Below are 21,826 nucleotides of genomic sequence, written 5' to 3' on the forward strand. Positions count from 1 at the left end.
ATCAGATATGGATGGATGAAGAAGATGCAGAGAAAACGGCTTTCATCACGCCATGGGGAATGTACTATTACAAAATGATGCCATTCGGTTTGAAGAACGCTGGTGCCACCTACATGAGAGCCATGACTACCATCTTTCATGACATGATACACAAGGAGATCGAGGTATATGTGGATGTCATCATCAAATCCAAGAAAGCTAGGGATCACATGGCAGATCTAAGAAAGTTCTTCAACAGACTGAGGAGGTACAATCTGAAACTGAATCCTGCCAAGTGTGCATTCGGGGTTCCTGCTGGAAAATTATTGGGTTTCATCGTGAGTCGTCGAGGAATAGAATTGGATCCATCAAAGGTCAAAGCTATCCAAGAATTGCCGCCGCCAAAGAAAAAGAAGGACGTGATGAGTTTCCTGGGAAGACTCAACTATATCAGCCGGTTCATAGCTCAATCCATGGTCATTTGTGAACCTATCTTCAAAATGTTGAAGAAGGACGCTGCTACCAAATGGACTGATGACTGTCAGAAAGCTTTTGACAGAATCAAGGAATACCTATCAATGTCGCCGGTCTTGGTTCCACCTGAGCCAGGAAGACCCCTATTGCTTTACCTTGCGGTATCGGATAGAGCATTCGGTTGTGTTTTAGGACAACATGATGAAACAGGGAGAAAGGAGCAAGCCATCTCAGTAAGAAGTTCACACCGTACGAGGCCCGGTATTCTCTTTTAGAACGCACTTGTTGTGCTCTGACTTGGGTCGCGCAAAAGTTGAGGCATTACTTATGTGCTTACACTACTTATCTCATATCCAGAATGGACCCTCTGAAGTATATCTTCCAGAAGCCCATACCCACTGGCAAGCTCGCCAAGTGGCAGATCCTACTAAGTGAATTCGACATTATTTATGTAACCCAGAAAGCAATCAAAGGGCAAGCCTTGGCGGACCATCTCGCCGAGAATCCTATAGACGGAGAATACGAGCCCCTAAAAATGTATTTTCCCGATGAAGAGGTATCTTTAGGAGAAGATATTGCAGAATCCTGCATTCTGTAGCTATACTTTAGTCTGTTATGTTCTTTCTTTATGTTTCTACACCTTTAAGTTCTGTTATGCTTTCTTGTCCTTCCTTGATGTTTTTCTATACATGCTTTCCATGTGAACCCTTTCCCTGTGACCCCTTATGTGTGAGTACTGTTCTAGGTTAGGGTAGCATCCCATTTTTATTCATGACCTGGGACCAGGTTCTCTTGAACCTTACTCAAATCAGTCTCATTCCCATCTTCCCCCTTTATGTGCTGAGCCTTGACTAGAGTCTGGTAGTGTCCTAATCACCATGTAGGCTCAAGTTGGACTTTAAAAAGTCTACTCTTTATTTATTTGGATCAAGTAAAGGGTCAGGGATGTGCCAGCCTATACTCATGGCTAGGTATGACCACCCTTTGCTCTGATTCCCTCAACTCCCCTCACTTTACACTTACTCCTAGTTCCTTAAGTTCTGCCCCCTTTGGTAAGGCATGCTTTGGGACCCTTGAGCTCCCTCTGAACTTGGATGCCTGAGGGCTGACATTTCCACACTGCACTACTCTGTTGCTATTATAATTACTCAGAGTGTTAAGCATTGCCTGGAGTTCTTAAGACTCCTTGGAACTTTGAAAACATTCTGAGTAAGGAGAAGGCTTTGGAAATTCGGAATTGGTTAATCACATGTTGTTGGGCATTAAGGTTGCATTGGGCTTCCTCGGATCTGTCTGTAGTTTTGATGTATTTATTTTTAGTCTTTTCCTTCCAGTTCTGTAATAACTTTGTAAAAGAAACTCGGGGAAAATATTAGTAAAGGGTGGGGGAGGGGTTTATGTTGCCTGCATAAATCAAAGGGTAGAGATCATGCCTATAGGTCTTTTGTGCTTTAAATTTTACTAGAAATCCTGCCTATAGGTTTGTTTAATGTTCCTAATTCAGTCACCTAGAGATCATGCCTGTAGGGTTTAACGTTTAATCATATTGCAAATCACAAGAGATCCTGCCTATAGGATTCTAACATTCATGTAATCAATTGCATATAGAAACCATGCCTATAGGAAATGCATATGCGTTAGGCAAACTATAGGGTAATTAAACATTCATCTATTTACCAACTCTTTAACATGCCTTAAAATCAAGTATAGATACCATGCCTATAGGGTTTCGTCTCAAACCTGTCTGATTCGTTTAAGTAGTAAGAATCCGTTAATTGGTCCTTAATGTCTTGATGTAATGCTTTCAATAAAGCTCTTGTAAACCAGTATGCTTTTTAAACTCTTCAAATATGCATCTTTTCCTAAACAGTTCTTTTAAACATTCTCCCTAAACATTTTACTCATTCCCTGAAATGGTCTTTTAAAACAGTCCGGTAACTCACTCTTTTCTTAAAGATATTCTTGCCTTTGAAACTCTTTCACAACTCTTCTGCATTCCCTTTTCCTACTCAAACAATCCGCTGATTTCAAATTCGTTTATAAACTTACTGCAGTCTTTATTTCTTTTTAAACTCTTCTGCATTAAGACCTCAATAACTAACAATCAGATCCGTGGGGCTTGATGCAGACATTTTATCCAACTTTATGTGTGTAACCGATTCGTCCGCCTCTTAATTTCTTAACTTTAAAGACCAAATCAGTACGTGCAAGTTATGCTAAACTAGTTGCTATGTGATTCAAAGGGGTTATGTGAAGCCTTTGTATGTTTGTTTATTCCCCATTACTTGCTACTTGTTTTGATTGACGCCCTAGTCTTTTTATCCTTTTGAAACTCCATATATGCCTCTATCCCTTCCCCCCCCCCTTTTAGGATTAGAAGTCCTAATACCCCGGGACTGATAGGTCGGGACAGGTATTAGCATGCAATAAGAAAACGAGACTAATCGCGTTTAATACCTTGACGGGGTGGGAATGGTAGAATATGGATATGATGACTGGTGCGCTAATATCACGTGCGACCCCTCTTTCGAGGAGTGATTGCTGGATATTGCATTGACGTGATCCATATTATCAATAAACCTAGGACCCCCTTTCCCTTTACTTGTTAACTTTTTTTTCTTTTAAGACTAATTTTCTAAACACTCTATTTCTTCAACTCTTAAGCTTGTTTGCTAAGCTATGTGAATCCCTTTACTTGTTCTCTTACTTGTCTTCTTAAAGTCACAATTGTAGCATGGACGGGAACCACACTAGTGGATCTTGAGGGGTGCCTAATACCTTCCCCTCGAGATAATTTCTAGCCCTTACCCTAATCTCTGGTCTCTTCATCTCAAACCCTTCTTAAAGTGTCCTAATGCACTATAATCATTAGGTGGCGACTCTTCAACTTCCAAACCCAATTCTTGAAAGGGAATAGAGTTGTCCTCCCAATGTCGTATACCCGATTTCTGACCCCGCGGTTAGAGGAAAAAGGAGGCGTCGACACCCGATCCCACCGTACATCACATAATCCTCCATTATTTTACCGTAACAACATTAACAATAACAAATAATATATATTGCCGCGTGCAACCCGATCCCACCGTATAACAATATCAGTGTCATAATTCACTTTTATTTCACCGTAACAGTCCACCCTTATTCCACCTGTTGCAGCGTGCAACCTGATCCTACCATACAGAACAAATTCACCTTATTCCGCCATATCAATCCACCTTTATTTCACCTATTGCAGCGTGCAACCCAATCTCACCATATCAGTACCAAATACTCAACGTGCACAGTCAAATTAACCATTCAAAGAACGAAATCCTCACGATCAATAAATACCAAACTGAACCAAAAAGGAAACATTGTACAACATAGGAATCTACATAAGTAATACTACACAGCGAGATCAATCCAGTAATTGACAATTAGAAGGTGTAAGTAAGTCAGTTTAAGCAAAAAGCAGGGAATCATGAAACTATAAAAAGATCTAACATCATTAACATAAGAATATATTGGTTAACACGTCGCAAGTAAGCATGAAAAACATGTAGGGCATATAACATTTAAGGCAGGGAAGGAGATAATTAAAGAACATCGGGAAATCAGGGAAAAACAAGAAATTCGACGGCGTATAAGCACTCGTCACCTCGCATATATGCCGCTCACATGAAATTCACATAGCACATAGTTCGAGGGTTCCTAATTTCCTCAACTCAAGGTTAGACTCAACATTTACCTCGCTCCAAAGAACACTTAATGCTCAACCACAACTTTGCCTTTCAAACAAGCCTCCGAACCAACAATATCTAGCAAATTACCAACCAAATGATTCAAATTAAGCCTTAGAAACTACCCACGATTGCAAAAGATTCATTTTAGGTCATTATTGGAAAGGTCAACAAAAGTCAACTCCCGAGCCCGCTTGGTCCAAACCCGAAATTGGAACCAAAACTCGATTACCCATTCACCCCGAGCCCGGTTATGTAATTTATTTTGGAATCAAACCTCAATTTGAGGTCCAAATCCCAATTTTATAAAAATTCCTAATTCCTCTCAAACCCTCAATTTACACCATGAAAACACTAAATTTTAGGTTGAAATCTTAGCAAATGTAGTGAAAGATTGAAAGAAAATGGATTAGAATCATTTACCAACGATTTGGGGAAGAAGGGTGCTTGGGATCGCCTCAAGAGTTTTCTTGTTTTGAAAATTTGAAGAATGAACAAAAATCTCGTCTAACTCATATATGTTCAGTTGCAAATGTCACAATTGCAATGTCATGTTTGCAATTGCGAGAAAGAGGTCACAATTGCGAACTCTTCTCAAATCCCAGTGATCACACATGCAATAAAATGAACGAAAATGCAAACCTTGGTGCCCTCGCGAATGTGGACCTTTCTTCACAAATGCAAAGATCCTCAAAACAGTGTTGAGTCGCAAATGTGACTCTGCCTTTGCAAAAGCGGAACTGGCAAGTTCACAAATGTGAACTTTTTCCTCGCAAATGCGAGTACACCCTACCATGCCCAAGCTCGCAAATGCAATGGTTTCTTCGCAAATGCGAGATCTGCAACAGACACCAGAAACAAAAATGCATTAGCTATGTTTCTAAGTCCAATTTCACTCCGTAGCCTATCCGAAACTCACCCGGTCCCTCGGGTCTCCAAACCAAACATACACACATGCTCAAAAACATCATATGAACTTGCTCGCATGATCAAATCACCAAAATAATACCTAGAACTACGAATTAAACACCAAATCAAATGAAATTTTCAAGAAATTTTGAAACTTCTATTTTCACAACTGGACGTCCGAATCACGTCAAACCAACTCCGTTTCTCACCAAATTTGACAGACAAGTTATAAATGTATTACTGGACCTATACTAGGTTCCGAAAGTAAAATATGGACCCGATATCAAAAAAGCCAAATATTGGTCAAACTTTCAAAGTCATTAAGCTTTTAAACTTTCAAACATCAATAAAGTGTGATTAATCGGGTTAGGGAGTTCTAAATTTGATTCCGGGCATAATTCCAAGTCCTAAATTACGATATAGATTCACTAGGATCGTCAAAATACGAATTCGGGCCCATTATCCCAAAACGTTGACCGAAGTCAACTAAAATGGATTTTAAGGCAAAAATTTCATATTTTCTAAGTTTTTAACATAAAATGCACTGGACTGCAAACACAAATCGAGGAGGGCTAATATGAGGTATTTAAGGCTTCAAAGCGAAGAATTAGGTTCTAAAATATAAGATGACCTATCGGGTAATCACATTCTCCACCTCTAAAACAACCATTCATCCTCGAACGGACATAGAAAAGTACCTGAGCTGGTAAAAAGGTGTGGATATCTGCTCCGTATGTCCGACTCGGACTCCCAAGTAGCTACCTCGACGGGCTGACCTCTCCACTGCACTCGAACTGAAGGATAACTCTTTGACCTTAATTGACGAACCTGCCGAGCTAGAATAGCCACCGGCTCCTCCTCATAATTCAAATACTTGTCCAACTAGACAGAGCTGAAATCTAACACATGAGACGTATCACCGTGATACTTCTGTAGCATGGAGCCATGGAACACCGGATGAACAGCTGATAAACTAGGTGGCAATGCGAGCTTGTAAGACACTTCACCCACTCTCTCATAAATGTATTACTAGACCTATACTAGGTTCCGGAACCAAAATACGGACCCGATATCAATAAAGTCAAACATTGGCCAAACATTCAAAGTCATTAAGCTTTTAAACTTTCAAATTTCTATAAAGTGTGATAAATCGGGTTAGGGACTTCCGAATGTGATTTCGGGCATAATCCCAAGTCCTAAATTATAATACAGATTCACCAGGATCGTCAAAACACAAATTCCAACCCATTATCCCAAAACGTTGATCGAAGTCAACTAAAATGGATTTTAAGGCAAATATTTCATATTTTCTCAGTTTTTAACATAAAATGCACTTGGACTGCGAACGCAAATCGAGGAGGGCTAATATGAGGTATTTAAGGCTTCAAAGCGCAGAATTAGGTTCTAAAATATAAGATGACCTATCGGGTCATCACATTCTCCACCTCTAAAACAATCATTCATCCTCGAACAACATAGAAAAGTACTTGAGCTGGTGAAAAGGTGTGGATATCTGCTCCGTATGTCCGACTCAGACTCCCAAGTAGATGCCTCGACGGGCTGACCTCTCTATTGCACTCGAACTAAAGGATAACTCTTTGACCTCAATTGACAAACCTACCAAGCTAGAATAGCCACCAGCTCCTCCTCATAAGTCAAATACTTTTCCAACTAGACAGAGCTGAAACATAACACATGGGACGTATCACCGTGATACTTCCGGAGTATTGACCCATGGAACACCGGATGAACAACTGATAAACTAGGTGGCAATGCGAGCTTGTAAGCCACTTTACCATTCTCTCCAAAATCTCAAAGGGTATGATGTACCTAGGGCTCAACTTGCCCTTCTTTCCGAACCTTATCACACCCTTCATGGGTGAAACTCGAAGACATACCCTCTATCCGACCATGAATGCAACATCACAAACTCGACGATTGGCATAACTCTTCTGCCTAGACTGAGCTGTGCAAAGTCGATCCTGAATAATCTTAACCTTATCCAAGGCATCCTATACCAAATCTGTACCTAGCAACCGAGCCTCCCCCGACTCGAACCATCCAACTGATCGGCTCCGCCTCCCATATAATGCCTCATAAGGAGCCATCTAAATGCTCGACTAATAGCTGTTGTTGTAGGCAAACTTCTCAAGTGGCAAGAATTGATCCCACGAGACTCCGAAGTCTAACACATGCGCGGAACATATCCTCCAATATGATAATAGTGTGCTCGGACTGTCCGTGCATCTGAGGATGAAACGCTTTTCTCAACTCAACCTGCATGCCCAACTCACACTGTACTACTCTCCAAAAGTGCAAGGTGAACTGCGTACCTCGATCAGAAATGATAGACATGGGCACACCGTGAAGACGGACGATCTCGCGGATGTAGATCTCAGCTAACTGCTTTGAAGAATAGGTAACTGCCACTAGAATGAAATAAGCTCACTTGGTCAGCCTGTCCACAATAACCCATATCGCGTCGAACTTCCTCTGAGTCCGTACGAGTCCTACAGTGAAATCCATAGTGATACGCTCCCACTTCCACTCGGGAATCTCTATCTTCTAAAGTAAACCACGAGGTCTCTGATGCTTATACTTTACTTGCTGACAATTTAGACAGCAAGCTAAATATGCCACTATATCCTTCTTCATCCTCCTTTACCAATAATGCTGCCTCAAGTCCTAATACATCTTGGCGGCACCCGAATGAATAGAATATCGGCAACTGTGGGCCTCCTTAAGAATAAACTCACGAAGTCCATCTACATTGGGCACACAAATATGACCCTGCATCCTCAAAACTCCATCATCTCCAACAGTAACCTACTTGGTACCACCATGCCGCACTGTGTCTCTAAGGACAAGAAAATGAGGTTCGTCATACTGCTACTCCATGATGCGCTCAAATAAGGAAGACCGAGCGACTGTGTAAGCTAGAACACGGCTGGGCTCTAAAATATCCAACCTCACGAACTAATTGGCCAAAGTTTGAACATATGATGCAAGCAATCTCTCACCGACTGGAATGTACGTAAGGTTGCCCTTACTCGCTGCCTTTCTACTCAAGGCGTCAGCCACCATATTTGCGTTCCCCGGATGATACAAAATGGTGATATCATAGTCTTTAAATAGCTCCAACCACCTCATCTGTCTCAAATTGAGTTCCTTTTGTTTGAACAAATACTGAAGGCTCTGATGATCCGTGAAAATCTCACATGACACACTATAAAGATAGTGCCTCCAAATCTTCAGCGCATGAACAATGGCTGCCAACTCTAAGTCATAGATATGGTAATTCTTCTCATGAACCTTCAACTTCCGCGACGCATATGCAATCACCCTGCCATCCTACATAAATACTACACCGAGCCCAACACGGGATGTATCACAATATATCCTATAAGATCTTGAACCTGTGGGCAACACCAACACTGACATTATAGTCAAAGCAGTCTTGAGCTTCTGAAAGCTCGCCTCACACTCGTCTGACCATCAAAATGGAGCACACTTCTGGGTCAACCTGGTCAATGGGGCTGCTATAGATGAAACTCTTCCATAAATAGATGGTAATAACCCGCCAAATCCAAGAAACTCCATATCTCCATGGCTGAAGTAGGTTTAGGCCAGCTCTGAACTGCCTCAATCTTCTTAGGATCCACGTGAATGCCCTCTGCCTAAATGACGTGCCCCAAGAAAGTGACTAAATCCAACCAAAACTCGCATTTTGAAAATTTTGCATATAACTGGATGTCTCTTAGAGTCTGAAGTACAATCCAAAGATGCTGCTCATGCTCCTCTTGACTGTGATAGTAGATCAAGATATCATCAATAAACATAATCATAAAGGAGTCCAAATAGGGCTTGAACACCCGGTTAATCAAATCTATATATGTTGCTGGGGTATTTGCCAACCCAAAGGACATCACTAGAAACTCATAATGCCCGTACCGAGTCCGAAAGCTATCTTAGGGACATCATATGCTCTAATCCTCAACTGATGGTAGCCAGACCTCAAATCAATCTTCGAAAACACCTTGGCACCCTGAACCTGATAAAGTAAATCATCAATTATTGGTAATGGATATTTGTTCTTGATGGTGACTTTGTTCAACTGCTTTTAATCTATGCACATCATCATCGATCCATCCTTCTTCTTCACGAACAATACAAGTGCACCCCAAGGCGAGACCCTAGATCTAATGAAGCCCTTATCAAGAAAATCTTGCAGTTGCTCCTTCAAATCTTTCAACTCTGGCGGGGCCATACGGTATGGCAGAATAGAAATAGGCTGAGTGCCCGGAGCCAAATCAATATAGAAGTCAATATCCCTATCAGGTGGCATCCCAAACAGGTCTATAAGAAACATATCTGGAAACTCACGAACAACTAGTACTAAATTCATGGAGGGAAACTCCGCACTAGAATCGCGGACATAAGCCAAATAAGTTAGACACCCATTATCAACCATATGAAAAGCTTTCACATAAGAGATAAACATGCTGGTAGAATGGCCAGGAGTCCCTCTATACTCTAATCGAGGCAACCCCGGCAAGGCTAAAATCACCGTCTTAGCGTGACAATCCAATATAGCATGATAAGGTAATGACCAATCCATACACAAATGACATCAAAATCAATCATATCAAGAAGTAGAAGATCTACGCTAGTGTTATGACTCCCAATAGTAACCATACACGAACAACACACACGATAAACAACAATAGCATCTCCCATAGGTGTGGACATATACACATGAGCACTCAAAGAATCATGAGTCATAACCAAATATGAAGCAAAATAGGATGAGATGTAGGAATAAGTAGAACCCAAATCAAATAGAACTGAAACATTTATACTACAAATTGAAACAATACCTGTGATAACAGCGTCAGATGACTCAGCCTTAGTCTTGGCTGGGAAGGCATAACATCGGGACTGGGACCCACCACTCGGAACACGTCCCTGAGATGACCTCTAACTTGCTTGCATCCACCTCTAATGGCCGGACCTCTACCTCTAACAGTCTGACCTCTACCTCTGGCTCCCTGATCCCTGCCTTTGACTAGATGCGTAGGTGGTGTAGCAATTGGTGTCGGCACTATGGCACGAGAACCTTGATGATGTGGCTTGCCCCCAATAATCTCGGATAGGTCCTTCTGATATGCCAAAACCACCACACTCAGAACATCCATCTTGGTGTTGTGGCTGCGAAAACTGAGATTGACCCGAACAGGTCGGATAACCATGGTAATAACTTCGAATAGGAGGTGCACGGATAGGAGCTGGTGGTGTACTGTAGGCTGACTGCCTAGAATGAGGCATATAAGGACCTCGACTCCCTGAAGCACTGTGGGTTTCCTAGAGTGCTGAATGAAATGGCCTAGGATGATGTACCATACCAAAAGTACCCCTGCCTCCAGATGAGGCACCACTGAACCCACCGAAATGACGAGGCCTCTTGTCAAACCCCTGACCCCCCTTGTTTAAGAACTATCTTGTCTCGCCTGGAGATATTAGCAGTCATCTGAAAAGAAATCTCACGGTCTCCTTGGCCATCTGCAACTTGATAGGCTGAGCAAGTCCCTCAATAAACCTCCTCACCCTCTCTCTCTCTCTCTCTCTTTCTCTCTCTCTCTAGGTAGGAAGCATAAGAATAACATGACATGCTAGATCCACAAAATGGGTCTCGTACAGAGTAACAGTCATACTGTCCTATTGGAGACGCTCGAACTACCGACGATACTCCTCTCTCAATGTGATAGGGAGGAACTTCTCTAGGAAGAGTTGAGAGAACTAGTCCAAAGTAAGAGCAGCCAACCCAGCTAGTCTGGTCAACACATAATCCCTCCACCATTTCTTGGCGAAATCCGTCATCTGAAATGCAACAAAATTGACCCCATTGGTCTCCACTATACCTATGTTCCGCAACGCCTCATGACAACTGTTAAGATAATTTTGTGGGTCTCTGAAGGTGCACCAATGAAGTGAATTAGAAAGAGCTTAGTAAACCTGTCCAATATCCATAAAGCCTCAAAAGACATGAGGGTCCATCACCGGCCTGTGCCGCAATAATTGGATGAATTACCCCAACAGGCGGGGCTACTGGAGTCTAATGCTGGGGAGCCATCTGCTCCGAAGTGTGAGTAGCGGGAGTCTGTGCTCCTCCCCCAGCCTGAGAGATGGCTGGTGCCATAGGAAATATACCGGCCTGGGCCACACTCTTTATAAGGCCCACCACACGGACTAGAGCATCCTGAATCACTGGGGTGGTGATGAACCCCTCAGGGACCTAAGCTGGTATAACAGGCATAGTCTGGGCTGGAACCTCCACATCAAACTCTACCTGAGGCTCCACTGCTTGTGCTGCGGCTCGAGCTTTGGGCTGAGCTGTGCCCCTGCCTTAGCCTCTAGCGCGGCCTCGGCCTCTTCCCCCATAGAAGCTGCCACTAAGGGCTCCGACTACTGTCCAGCTAAAGGCGTAGCACGTGTTCTCGCCATCTGCAGAAGGACAAGAATAAAAGAGTGCAATCAGCAATGATAGAATAAGATCGTACAACATAGAAATTGTTCATAAACTTCACAGACTCTATAAGATAAGTACAGACATCTCCTTACCGATCCTCCAGACTCTACTAAACCTGCTCGTGACTTGTGAGACCTAGGCAACCTAATGCTCTAATATCAACTTGTCACGACCCAAAATTCTCATCTTCGGACCGTAATTGTGCCTAACATTTCACTTGCTAGCCAATGTTAGAGAACCGTTAAGCCAATTATTATTCAATTTCAATAAATAAAGTCAATTAAGACTAAAATAAAATAAAACCGAGTGAGGAATAATATAAATACCCATAATATTTGGTACAATCAAGATTTGGAGTCACAACTCATGAGCTTATAGGATTTTCTACAAATAGAGTCTGAAAGAAATACAACTATTTTGAATGAAAAGAAATAGTAAAAAAGGGAAAAATAAAAGGGGACTTCAAGGTCTGCGGACGCCGCAGATCTACTGTAACAACTCGACCGGTCATTTTGCTTTCTAGAACCACGTTCCCCTAAATAAGATTTCCCGTACGTGCTTTTACTGTATTATGACTTGCGGGAATGGTTAGTTCGGGATTTAAAAGAGTTCGGGTTGAAATCGAAACACTTGATTCCTTAAGGTTAGCTTGAAAGGCTGACTCCGGTCAACATTTTGAGTAGACGACCTTGGAATTAGAATTTGATGGTTTCTATAGGTTTGTATGATGATTTTCGACTTGAGAGTATGTTCGGATCGGGTTTTGGATGACCCAGGAGTGTTTCGACACCTAATAATGAAAGTTGGCATTTGAATGAATTTCATAAGTTTGGGTTAAAGTAGATTTTTACATTCTAGATGTGTGTTTGGGATTACGAGATTGGTAATAGCTCCGTATGGTGATTCTGGACTTGGGAGTGCGTCCGTAAGTGGTTTTAGAGGTCCGTAGGTCATTTCGGGATCAATTGGTGAAAGTTAGAAATTTGAAGATTTTGGAAGGTTTGACCGAGGGTGGACCCTTTAATATCAGGTTTGGATTTCATTTTCGAAAGTTGGAATAGGTCTGTAATGTCATTTAAGACTTGCACACAAAATTTAGCGTCATTCTGAGTTGATTTGATAGGAATCAGACGTGCGAAAGTGTTTTTAGAGAATTCATGGCGTCCGATTCGTGGTTTTTGATGTTATTTCAGTGTTCCGATCGCACGATCAAGTTTTTATGATGTTGTTAGACTTGTGTGGGTGTTTGGTGTGGAGCCCTGAGGGCTCGGGTAAGTTTCGGACATTCGGAAGAAATGAAAAAACCACCAGATTTCTGGTGTTTCTTGGCAGCAGTTGCAGTTCTCGCAAATGCGAGAATTAGTTTGTAAATGTGAACCTTGCATTTGCGAGAAGAGCTTCGCAATTGCGTAAGAGCTCAACCTGGGGCATTGTTTGCATTTGCGACCTTAGCAATGTTCACATTTGCGACCTTAGCAGCTGAAGCCCAGGATCCGCATTTGCAAAGTATTTGCCGCATTTGCGACCTTCGCATTTGCAAACCTGGTGTCGCAAATATGACATCAGGGACATGTGCCCAACTCATTTAATGTGGTACTTAGTCCATTTATCTCATTTCACTTCATCTCTTGGGCAATTTTTGGAGCTTTTGGAAGAGGGTTTTTACCTAGCACTTTGAGGTAAGTAATTTCTACACAAATAGCAGTAAGTCAGTTTAAGCAAATAGCAGGGAATCCTGAAACTATGAATAGATATAACATCATTAACAAAATAAGATATTGGTTAACAGGTAGCAAGTATGCATGGAAAACATATAGGGAATATAACATTTTAGGCAGAGAAGGAGATAATTAAAGAACAACGGGAAATCAGGGAAAAATAAGAAATTCGATAGCGTATAAGCACTCGTCACCTTACATATACGCCGCTCACATGAAATTCACATAGCACATAGTCTGAGGGTTCCTAATTCTCTCAATTCAAGGTTAGACTCAACACTTACCTCGCTCCAAAGATCACACAATACTCAACCACAGTGTCACGACCCCAGTTCGCCCTCTGTGAACTATCGTGATGGCACCTAGTCTCTACGACTAGGAAAGCCTAACAATTTGTGGAAAAAGGAAACAACAGATTAAAACTAATAGAAACTGCGGATAAACATAATCAAAACATTTAAGATGCCGCTCGGCATATATAAATACACACTCTCAACTGAAAATATCTCCCAAAACCCGGAATCTCACGAAATCACAAGCTAAGGATACTACATAGTGCTCTAACACCATGTTACACCCCGAAATATTACGTCAATATTACATCCCGCAGTATTATATTACGACAATGTTATGCTCTGCAGTAATATGTTACGATGATGTCACCCTCTGCAATAATATATTACGATGATGTTACATCCAACAGTATTATGTTACGACAGTGTTCTACCCAACAATATTACATTACGGTGATGTTGCGCTTTGCAGTAATAAGTTACGACAGTATTGCACCCTTTAGTATTGTACGTTGAATTTGACATAAGGTAATTGACATCAGTCCAAGGAAAAAAAGATTATTTGGGGATTATAAGGATCATAAGTGATGAGTAAATTCGTGAAGGTAAGAGGGTAAGTAAAATCGAAGAAAACGAATTTTGTCAAAGTTTGGCATTTTGGGATAAAATATGGCCCGAGCTAAAATACCCTGTATTTATGGACTAGTGCCATACAAAGTACTACATGACCATGATAGTAAGGTGTATAAGGTATGTGGAAAGTGAGTAATATTTTAAGTAATTTGTGGTAATTTTTAAATTATGCGGGTAATAGATTAATTATCGGGTAACGAAGCATTACCCGGTTAACTAATAAGTGGATAAATTTAATCAATTACCCCAAGGAGTAATGTGGCAACCCTCTCTTAGGATAAGGTGAGTCATTAATTAACTTTACACGTGTCAAAATTTGAGGTTTCAAAGTCTTATCAATACTTTGTTGTGAGATTTTTTAAAAAGTGATAAACCATTTCTCTTAAAGATCAAAAAAGACCATTTTTACCTTCTGCCTTAGACAAAAATGTGAACAGAAGCAAATCATCTCAATTCTAAGCAATTTTGATCAAAGCCTCACTCCAAAAATCAGATCAATTCAACTTCAAGCCAAACTTCGTTCATCCAGTTCAAAGAAAAAAAACACAGAATCTTAAATTCAATTTTTGGGTCTAAGTTCAATCCACGAAGGTTTCCAACGGGATAATTATATGGAGTTGTTCCTACTCCAGGTATGTTAAGGTCCTCCCTTCTTCCTTTTGGCATGGTCCATATGATACTGAAGAAATGAGCAAACACATAATTTCTATAAATTATTCTATTCATAGAAATAGTAGGGGTGTCTATATTCTTGATTCCCCATGAAAAATATTATTATCTTCTGCTCGTGGGTCTCAAAATAATACGCAGTTGGAAAAATTTATCCGGAAGGAATATTGAGATTGTTACGTATTTTTCATCAATTTCATACATGTGCATTGACCCATGACCAGATGACGTTATATACATGTATATATGTAAATATATGTATATGGGATATGGAAAAAGGTTACAGTGTTATTTACGCACCACCACCTGATCAGCTGGTATATGATGAAAGTTCGGAGTTGATTTAGAAGGAAAATTCTCAATTTGAAAGTTTTAAAGAGTTGACCAAGATTTGACTTTTGAGTAAACAACCTCGGAATCGAGATTTGAAGGTTCCAATAGTTTCATATGATGATTTTGGACTTGGGCGTATGTTCGGATTAAGTATCGGAAAATCCGGGAGCATTTCGACGTTGATTGTGGAAAGCTGGCATTTTGAAGGTTATAGAATTTCCTAAGTTCGAGTTGAAGTAGAATTTGGTGTTATTGATGTCCGTTTGGGATTTTGAACCTTGGAATAGGTTCGTATTGTGATTTGTGACTTGTACGCAAAATTTGGTATCATTCTGAAATGTTTGTGTGTGATAAGGATGCATTCGACGAAGGATGAATGTTTGAAAGTTAAGAGAGTTTAAGAAGTAGAGTTTGATCCTTAATTCTTGGTTTCGATGTTGTAATTTGTGTTCTGAACCTTCGAACAAGTTTACATAGGGTATATAAAGTTGTTAGAATGATTGAACGGGGTTCCTCGAACCTCGGGTGAGTTTTGGGGTGGTTTCGGACCACTTTTTGGACTTTTGGAATTGCTGATAACTGGGGTTGGAGGTGTGCTGCGCGATTGTGGAGGTATGGGCCGTGATTGGAAAGAGTAAAGTGCGATCCAGGCCTTGTGAATCGCGATCGTGGAAGAAAGGGTCGCGATCGCATAGAAGGAATTTCTACTGACACTTATCTGACTTCGGAAGCTCATATCTTGCAATCTATAAAGAATTTGGAGATGATCAAAAAATGAAAGTTGTAGACCTTTGAATCTAATTTCAGAAAATTAAACCTTTTATCATTTGGAATTTTGTACAAAAAGTTATGACAATTATACTGAAGGGTGTCTATGAAGAAGAAAATAAAATTTGTACATCACGATAGCATGATTTTGGCCGCGATCGCGATGAAGGAAACGATGTTGGAACTTTTGTTAGCCGCAATCACATGGGTAATGACCGCGATCACGAAGGAGGAGGCCTGGTAGGTGTATTAAACATCTAATTTCGGGATTTTGAGCTAATCTTCCTCACTTTTAAGTTCTTTGAGCACATGTGGGGAGATTTGGGGCGATTCTTGAAGATCATTTTCGCTATATATCATGAGGTAAGGTATTACTACTTGTTATAATATAAATATATGGATTTAAATATGGAATGTTATAGAAATTGTGGGATTTTGAAAAAATCTAGAATTTAGTATTTTTTGGATTTTGGCCACGAAATTGGGCATAAAATTAGGAATAAATTATGTATTTGAGTTCGTGGTATTATGGGTAATGTTTATCTTCAAAAAAAATTTGGAATCCGGAAACATAGGCCCGAGGGTTGACTTTGATGACTTTTCGAGCGAAGTTGGGAATTGTTATAAATTGATTAATTATGAGTGTTGGAGTATATTTTTATTAGTTTTCATGATTGTTTGACTAGTTTTGGATTGATAGGCATTGGTTTGAGGTGCTAGTGAGGTGATGGAGACGATTATGGAACTTCTGATCAAGGTAAGTCTCATGTCTAACCTTATGAGGGGGAAACTACCCCCTTAGGTGATGTAATTATTATGTTCTACTAGTTGTAGGTGCTACATACGCACGAGGTGACGAGAGTCTGTACGTAGCTAAAGAAAGTTTATGTCCGGGTAGACTTAAGATTTTATCATGTAATATTTAAATTATTTGAACTCATTCTGTTGTATTAATTGATTGAATTTATAATTGAAACTGATTTATATATATATATATATAAGGTCGAGCCTTGTCACCTCGAGTTATTGGCATATTATTTTAGAAACGTTAAATGTTGTATTCGCAATTATACACATGTATCTATGTTGTAAGCGTGTGACTTGTAATTCGATAAGTTCCTTCCTTTCTTGTGGAGCGGGCTGAATGCCTCGACAGTATAATAGATGCAAATATGGTTCGTTCCGCTCGACCCTCGACAGTGTACATATTATTCTGGATCGGGCCGAACAACCTTGGCATAATCGTGTGTTATATCACTAACAGTCCGAATATTTACAAGATTATCCTTCCACTGATGCCTGGCATTTATATGGTATTCCTTATCCATTTGATACTAGAACTTGATACATCCGAGCTGTTGAGGTAGAACATAGTAATGAGAAATTCATACCTTTAAATGAAATTGTTGGAAGATTTTGTAACTTATAAATTTACCCCATTATATTTGTGTGCTTCATATCTGCTTATGATTTATTATATTGCTTTATCGGACCTCTAGTAAGTGTTGATGTCGACCCCTCATCATTATTTCTCTGGGGTTAGGCTAGATACCTACTAGGTACGCATTGATTTACGTACTCATGCTACATTTCTGCACTAAATGTGCAAGATCTGACAGGTTCAATTAGTGGTTATCTTGGCGCGTAGGCGTAGCCGTTGATAAGACTTTATGGTGAGCTGCATTCCAGGCTATGTATCACAACTCACAAAATCTCCATCGTACTATTTATTTTATCATGTCTTATTTACATTCCAGACAGATGTTGTATTATGATTGTAATCCTTAGTAAATGCTCATGCACTTGTGACATCGGATTTTTGGGATACTTTAGTGGATGTTTATGGTTTGGCTTGATATTGTCATCTTTTATTTTATATCTTAGTAAAATTTTGAGTATTTCATGATTTTTAAACGCATTGAATCCTTTACTCAATAAGACTTATGATTTTTAAAAATAATAAAATGAATAATTGAATTGATAGTTCACTGTTGGCTTGCCTAATGGCGGCATTGGGCGCCATCAGGACTTATAGTGGGAAATTGGGTAGTGACAACTTGGTATCAGAGCTTTAGGTTCATTTGGGCCTTACGAGTCATGAGCAAGTCTAGTAAAGTCTTACAGATCGATACATAGATGTTTGTACTTATCTTCAAGAGGCTACAGGGTGTTTAGGAGCACTTCCATTCTTGATTCCTCATCGTGCGATTTGATTCCATTGAAGCTTATGCCTTCATTTCCTTCCTACTCAATCTTATGCGACGTGGAGTGCTTGTTATCAGTTGGGCATCAAGGAGTTGTAGTGGTACTGCATACGTGGTGCAGGATGTTTCTCCATGCATATTTGGGTAGTCTATTATCGTCGCCTTGCAAAAGGGTGTTCTATCATTTCAGCTCAGTATCTGTATTTCCTATGGTTTCGAGGCTATGTAAAGATTATTATGATGTTCATGCGTTGTTATCCCATAGTGGTGGTGTAATGGTAGGGTATTTGTTTATGTGTCGAGGCAATGAATGACTTGAAATGAGGATTTCTCAATGCATAATTTAGAGGTTCGACATTTAATTCTAGCGGAGAAAAGGCAATCAGACTATGGATGTTCAGGCTTTGGTTGATGGAGTAACGAGACTTGATATTCTCGAGCATGGTAGAATTCTCATTTGTGATGTGGTATCGTTGTCCTTGTTTGAACGCATTAAGGTTCGTCGGTGTTATGGTCTTCTTTGATTTGCCTTCGGGCAGGGTGTTAGTGAAATGGTGCCTAAGAAGCGATTGTCAGAGATGGTAGTGTGTAGAGGTTTTAGAATTGCATCGGTGTTTCTAATGTTGATGGATCGAGAAAGATGATCTTCGAGGAAGCTTAGAGTTGGTAGCAATTTATTAATTCGGGTGCTACAAAGATGGATTTTGATTTGAGGTAGCATTTGGGTAGCAAGGGATGAGGAAGGACATGGTGGGAGGTGTCTCAAGGTGGTTGAATTGCTAGTAGGTCAAATATGAAAAGCAAAGGTCGGGAAGTTGCTTAAAGGAGATGGTTTAACCGAAGTGGGAGTGGCAGAGTAGAATATGGATTTTGTGGTAGGATAGCCACATGCCTTGAGAAAAATTTAGAGCGATATGGGGATCATGGTGGGCAATGACTAGGTCTACGGATTTTATTTGGATAGTGGCTATTGTGTTGAGGTAGGTTAAATATGACGGAAGGAAGTTTTTTTGGAGTGTTTAGGGGTGTAAGAGCTTGATTACAGTTATGGGATACGACGTGACTTCGAGTTTGGAATGTGTTGTCGGATTTTCAATTGATGTCAATGGGGAATGAATAGACTTGTACAGCCAGTGGATGTGCATCGTCTCAAGAGGGTTTACTAATTTTATAGTAGTTGTACCCAGTACAGCGTCGTTGGAAGATATCGATGTGGAATTCCACAGGTGGGATATCTCTTGTAAGCAGGTTAGCAGTTGCGTGATTTTGATGAAGTTTCTACGAAAAGATCTACTTACTACCCGGCAGAAGGTCGAATATGCGATTGTGGCTGATAATGCAGAATGTTCATGAAAAGTTTAACAAGGGACTACAAGAAATTTAGTGAGTTAACGGTGCGAGATCATTGTAATTGAAAAGGAGGAATCTTTGCGGGTTCTACATTATGTGATGAGCTAAGATGGGGAGCCCACCACCTACAATTGGATCGTGTGGTTATCTGCTTGTGCGTTTTTTGGTTATCGGTGCATTGGTGGATTATTTATGACTAAGAAAAGAAAACTCCAAGGGTAACTCGAGCAAAGAACTTGATGGATATGTGTTATATTTTGCCTTATCGATTCATGTGCAGGTTATGGGAAGACTTAGAGTTTATACTTCTTGTGGAGGTGATGTACAAGGAAAAGAATTCATTCGGTTGCTTCTTTGGGAGTGTTCATGAGCTAACAGAGCATTGGAGTTGGATTATATTCGGGACCAAGTCAAAGTGGTGACTCTCAACAATGGTTCTAGTAGGTTCTAGAAATAAAGTGCAGCGTCTAGAGGATCTTTCAGAATGGGTGTACCAGTTGGAGATGATATTATGCACATAAGGAGGGTATGAGATGGTTCATGGGTATTGAGACGATGTGGTCTCGTGAATTGGGTCACTCGGGATGAGTGTTGTTGGGTTTCGTTATGTTTAGAATGGATCTATTATTATTTCTAAGGCAAGTCAAGAGTAAATTAGAAGAAGTTGGGTCGGTTAGTAATGGTTTGAATCAGCATGATTGTGGCAATGATCAGTTCCTTCAGCATTTTAAGTTATACATGTGGTTTGTGGTTGTACGTACATGCTTGACATCCACCATAATTTACTTGATTTGGGAGGTATTCGATTCCTATGGCCTTGTTGTGTAAATGGATCTCGGAAGAGTTATGGTGGTTTACACCACGACTTGGGGTTTGTATTTTTTGTGGTCGTGGGAATTCAGTTGCATGTTGCAATGGTTCTTCTAAAATGAGTTAAGTGAAAGGTTTCTAGCCAATGAAGCATTTATTCTACTAGTTGTTCAGGGGTTATGATGAATTCTTGTACCCTCGCATAGCAGCAAGATAGGTGCAATGAGCGGCATGGGAATTGGAAGTTGAGGATCAAGGTTGCAGCTCGGTGTTGATAAGAATGTCACGAGCTCAGATGGGCAGGGAAGAATTCATATGTTTAGAGTAAGCTGGCATTATCTTAGTGTCGGCTGAGAATGGTGTTATGTGGAAGAGACATTGTGTATTGATTTACAAATTCATGATTTGCTTTACAGAATTAGTATGGTTGGTGGTATAGAGGTAAAAACTTGTTACCTGGTGTGGAAGGTCGTGGGAGCATATCCCACGGGAAATTGTATAAGTGTGACATGTTAGTCACTTGATTGTTGAGGATTGAAACCAAGTATGGAGATTCTGGTACTATCGCTTATGTGAGAGTATATGCCTGAAAGGCACTCTATTCCTTTGGTTGTGGACTGTGGGAGTTTGTTCTGGAATGGACGGCTGCTCGTGTGTGTCATGAATAGGGCCATTGTGGATCCTTGAAAGGTTGTTAGCCTAGTATGGTATCGTCAGAATCGGCTTGAGGTCCGTTGGTGGGTCTAATGTGAATATGTGCTCTACGTCAGTTCGGACGTGTTCATTCGGCATAGCATTTCTTACAGAGGAGTCTTCGGGCGTTGGATGTTATTCCCATCATCAACTATTCCATGTAATACTCTATTGTGCCAGGTGGGTTGTGAGACGGCTTGATTATTCGCACATGTGTTGTGATCCCGTGTAGCTTGTGAGTGTTATATGAGAAAGATGGCTCTCGAGATGCAGGTCATTTATTTCACCTTAGTCGTGCTTGGGTTTTTGTAGCGTATGTCACTATTTGTCTCCCCAGGGTTGTATTATGCACTTGCCATGCTTGTGGTCGATATTCGGGCATTTCGTAAATATAAGCATTTTGGCTTGACAGGTGTTTCCTTATTGACTATTATGTGTGGATCGGGTGGCACGCCGCCAAGGGTATATTGTTTGGATCGGGTGGTACGCCTCCACGGATATGTTGTTTGGATCGGGTTGCACGCTGCAACAGTGTCATGTTTGGATCGGGTTGCACGCTGCAATAGTGTCATGTGTGGATCGGGTTGCACTCCGCAATAGTAAGATGTTGAGTATGGTCCCTTATACTTATTTGTGTGCCTTGTTTCTCATTCTCTAAGGTAGGTTCATAACACCTGTTTGGCCATTTTATTCTTTATGCGGGCTGGATAGTTCTTTGCCAGAGTTCGTTCTTCCTTATGGGTCTTAT

Source organism: Nicotiana sylvestris, chromosome 1 (assembly GCF_000393655.2).
Source record: "Nicotiana sylvestris chromosome 1, ASM39365v2, whole genome shotgun sequence".
NCBI classification, from domain to species: Eukaryota; Viridiplantae; Streptophyta; class Magnoliopsida; order Solanales; family Solanaceae; genus Nicotiana; species Nicotiana sylvestris.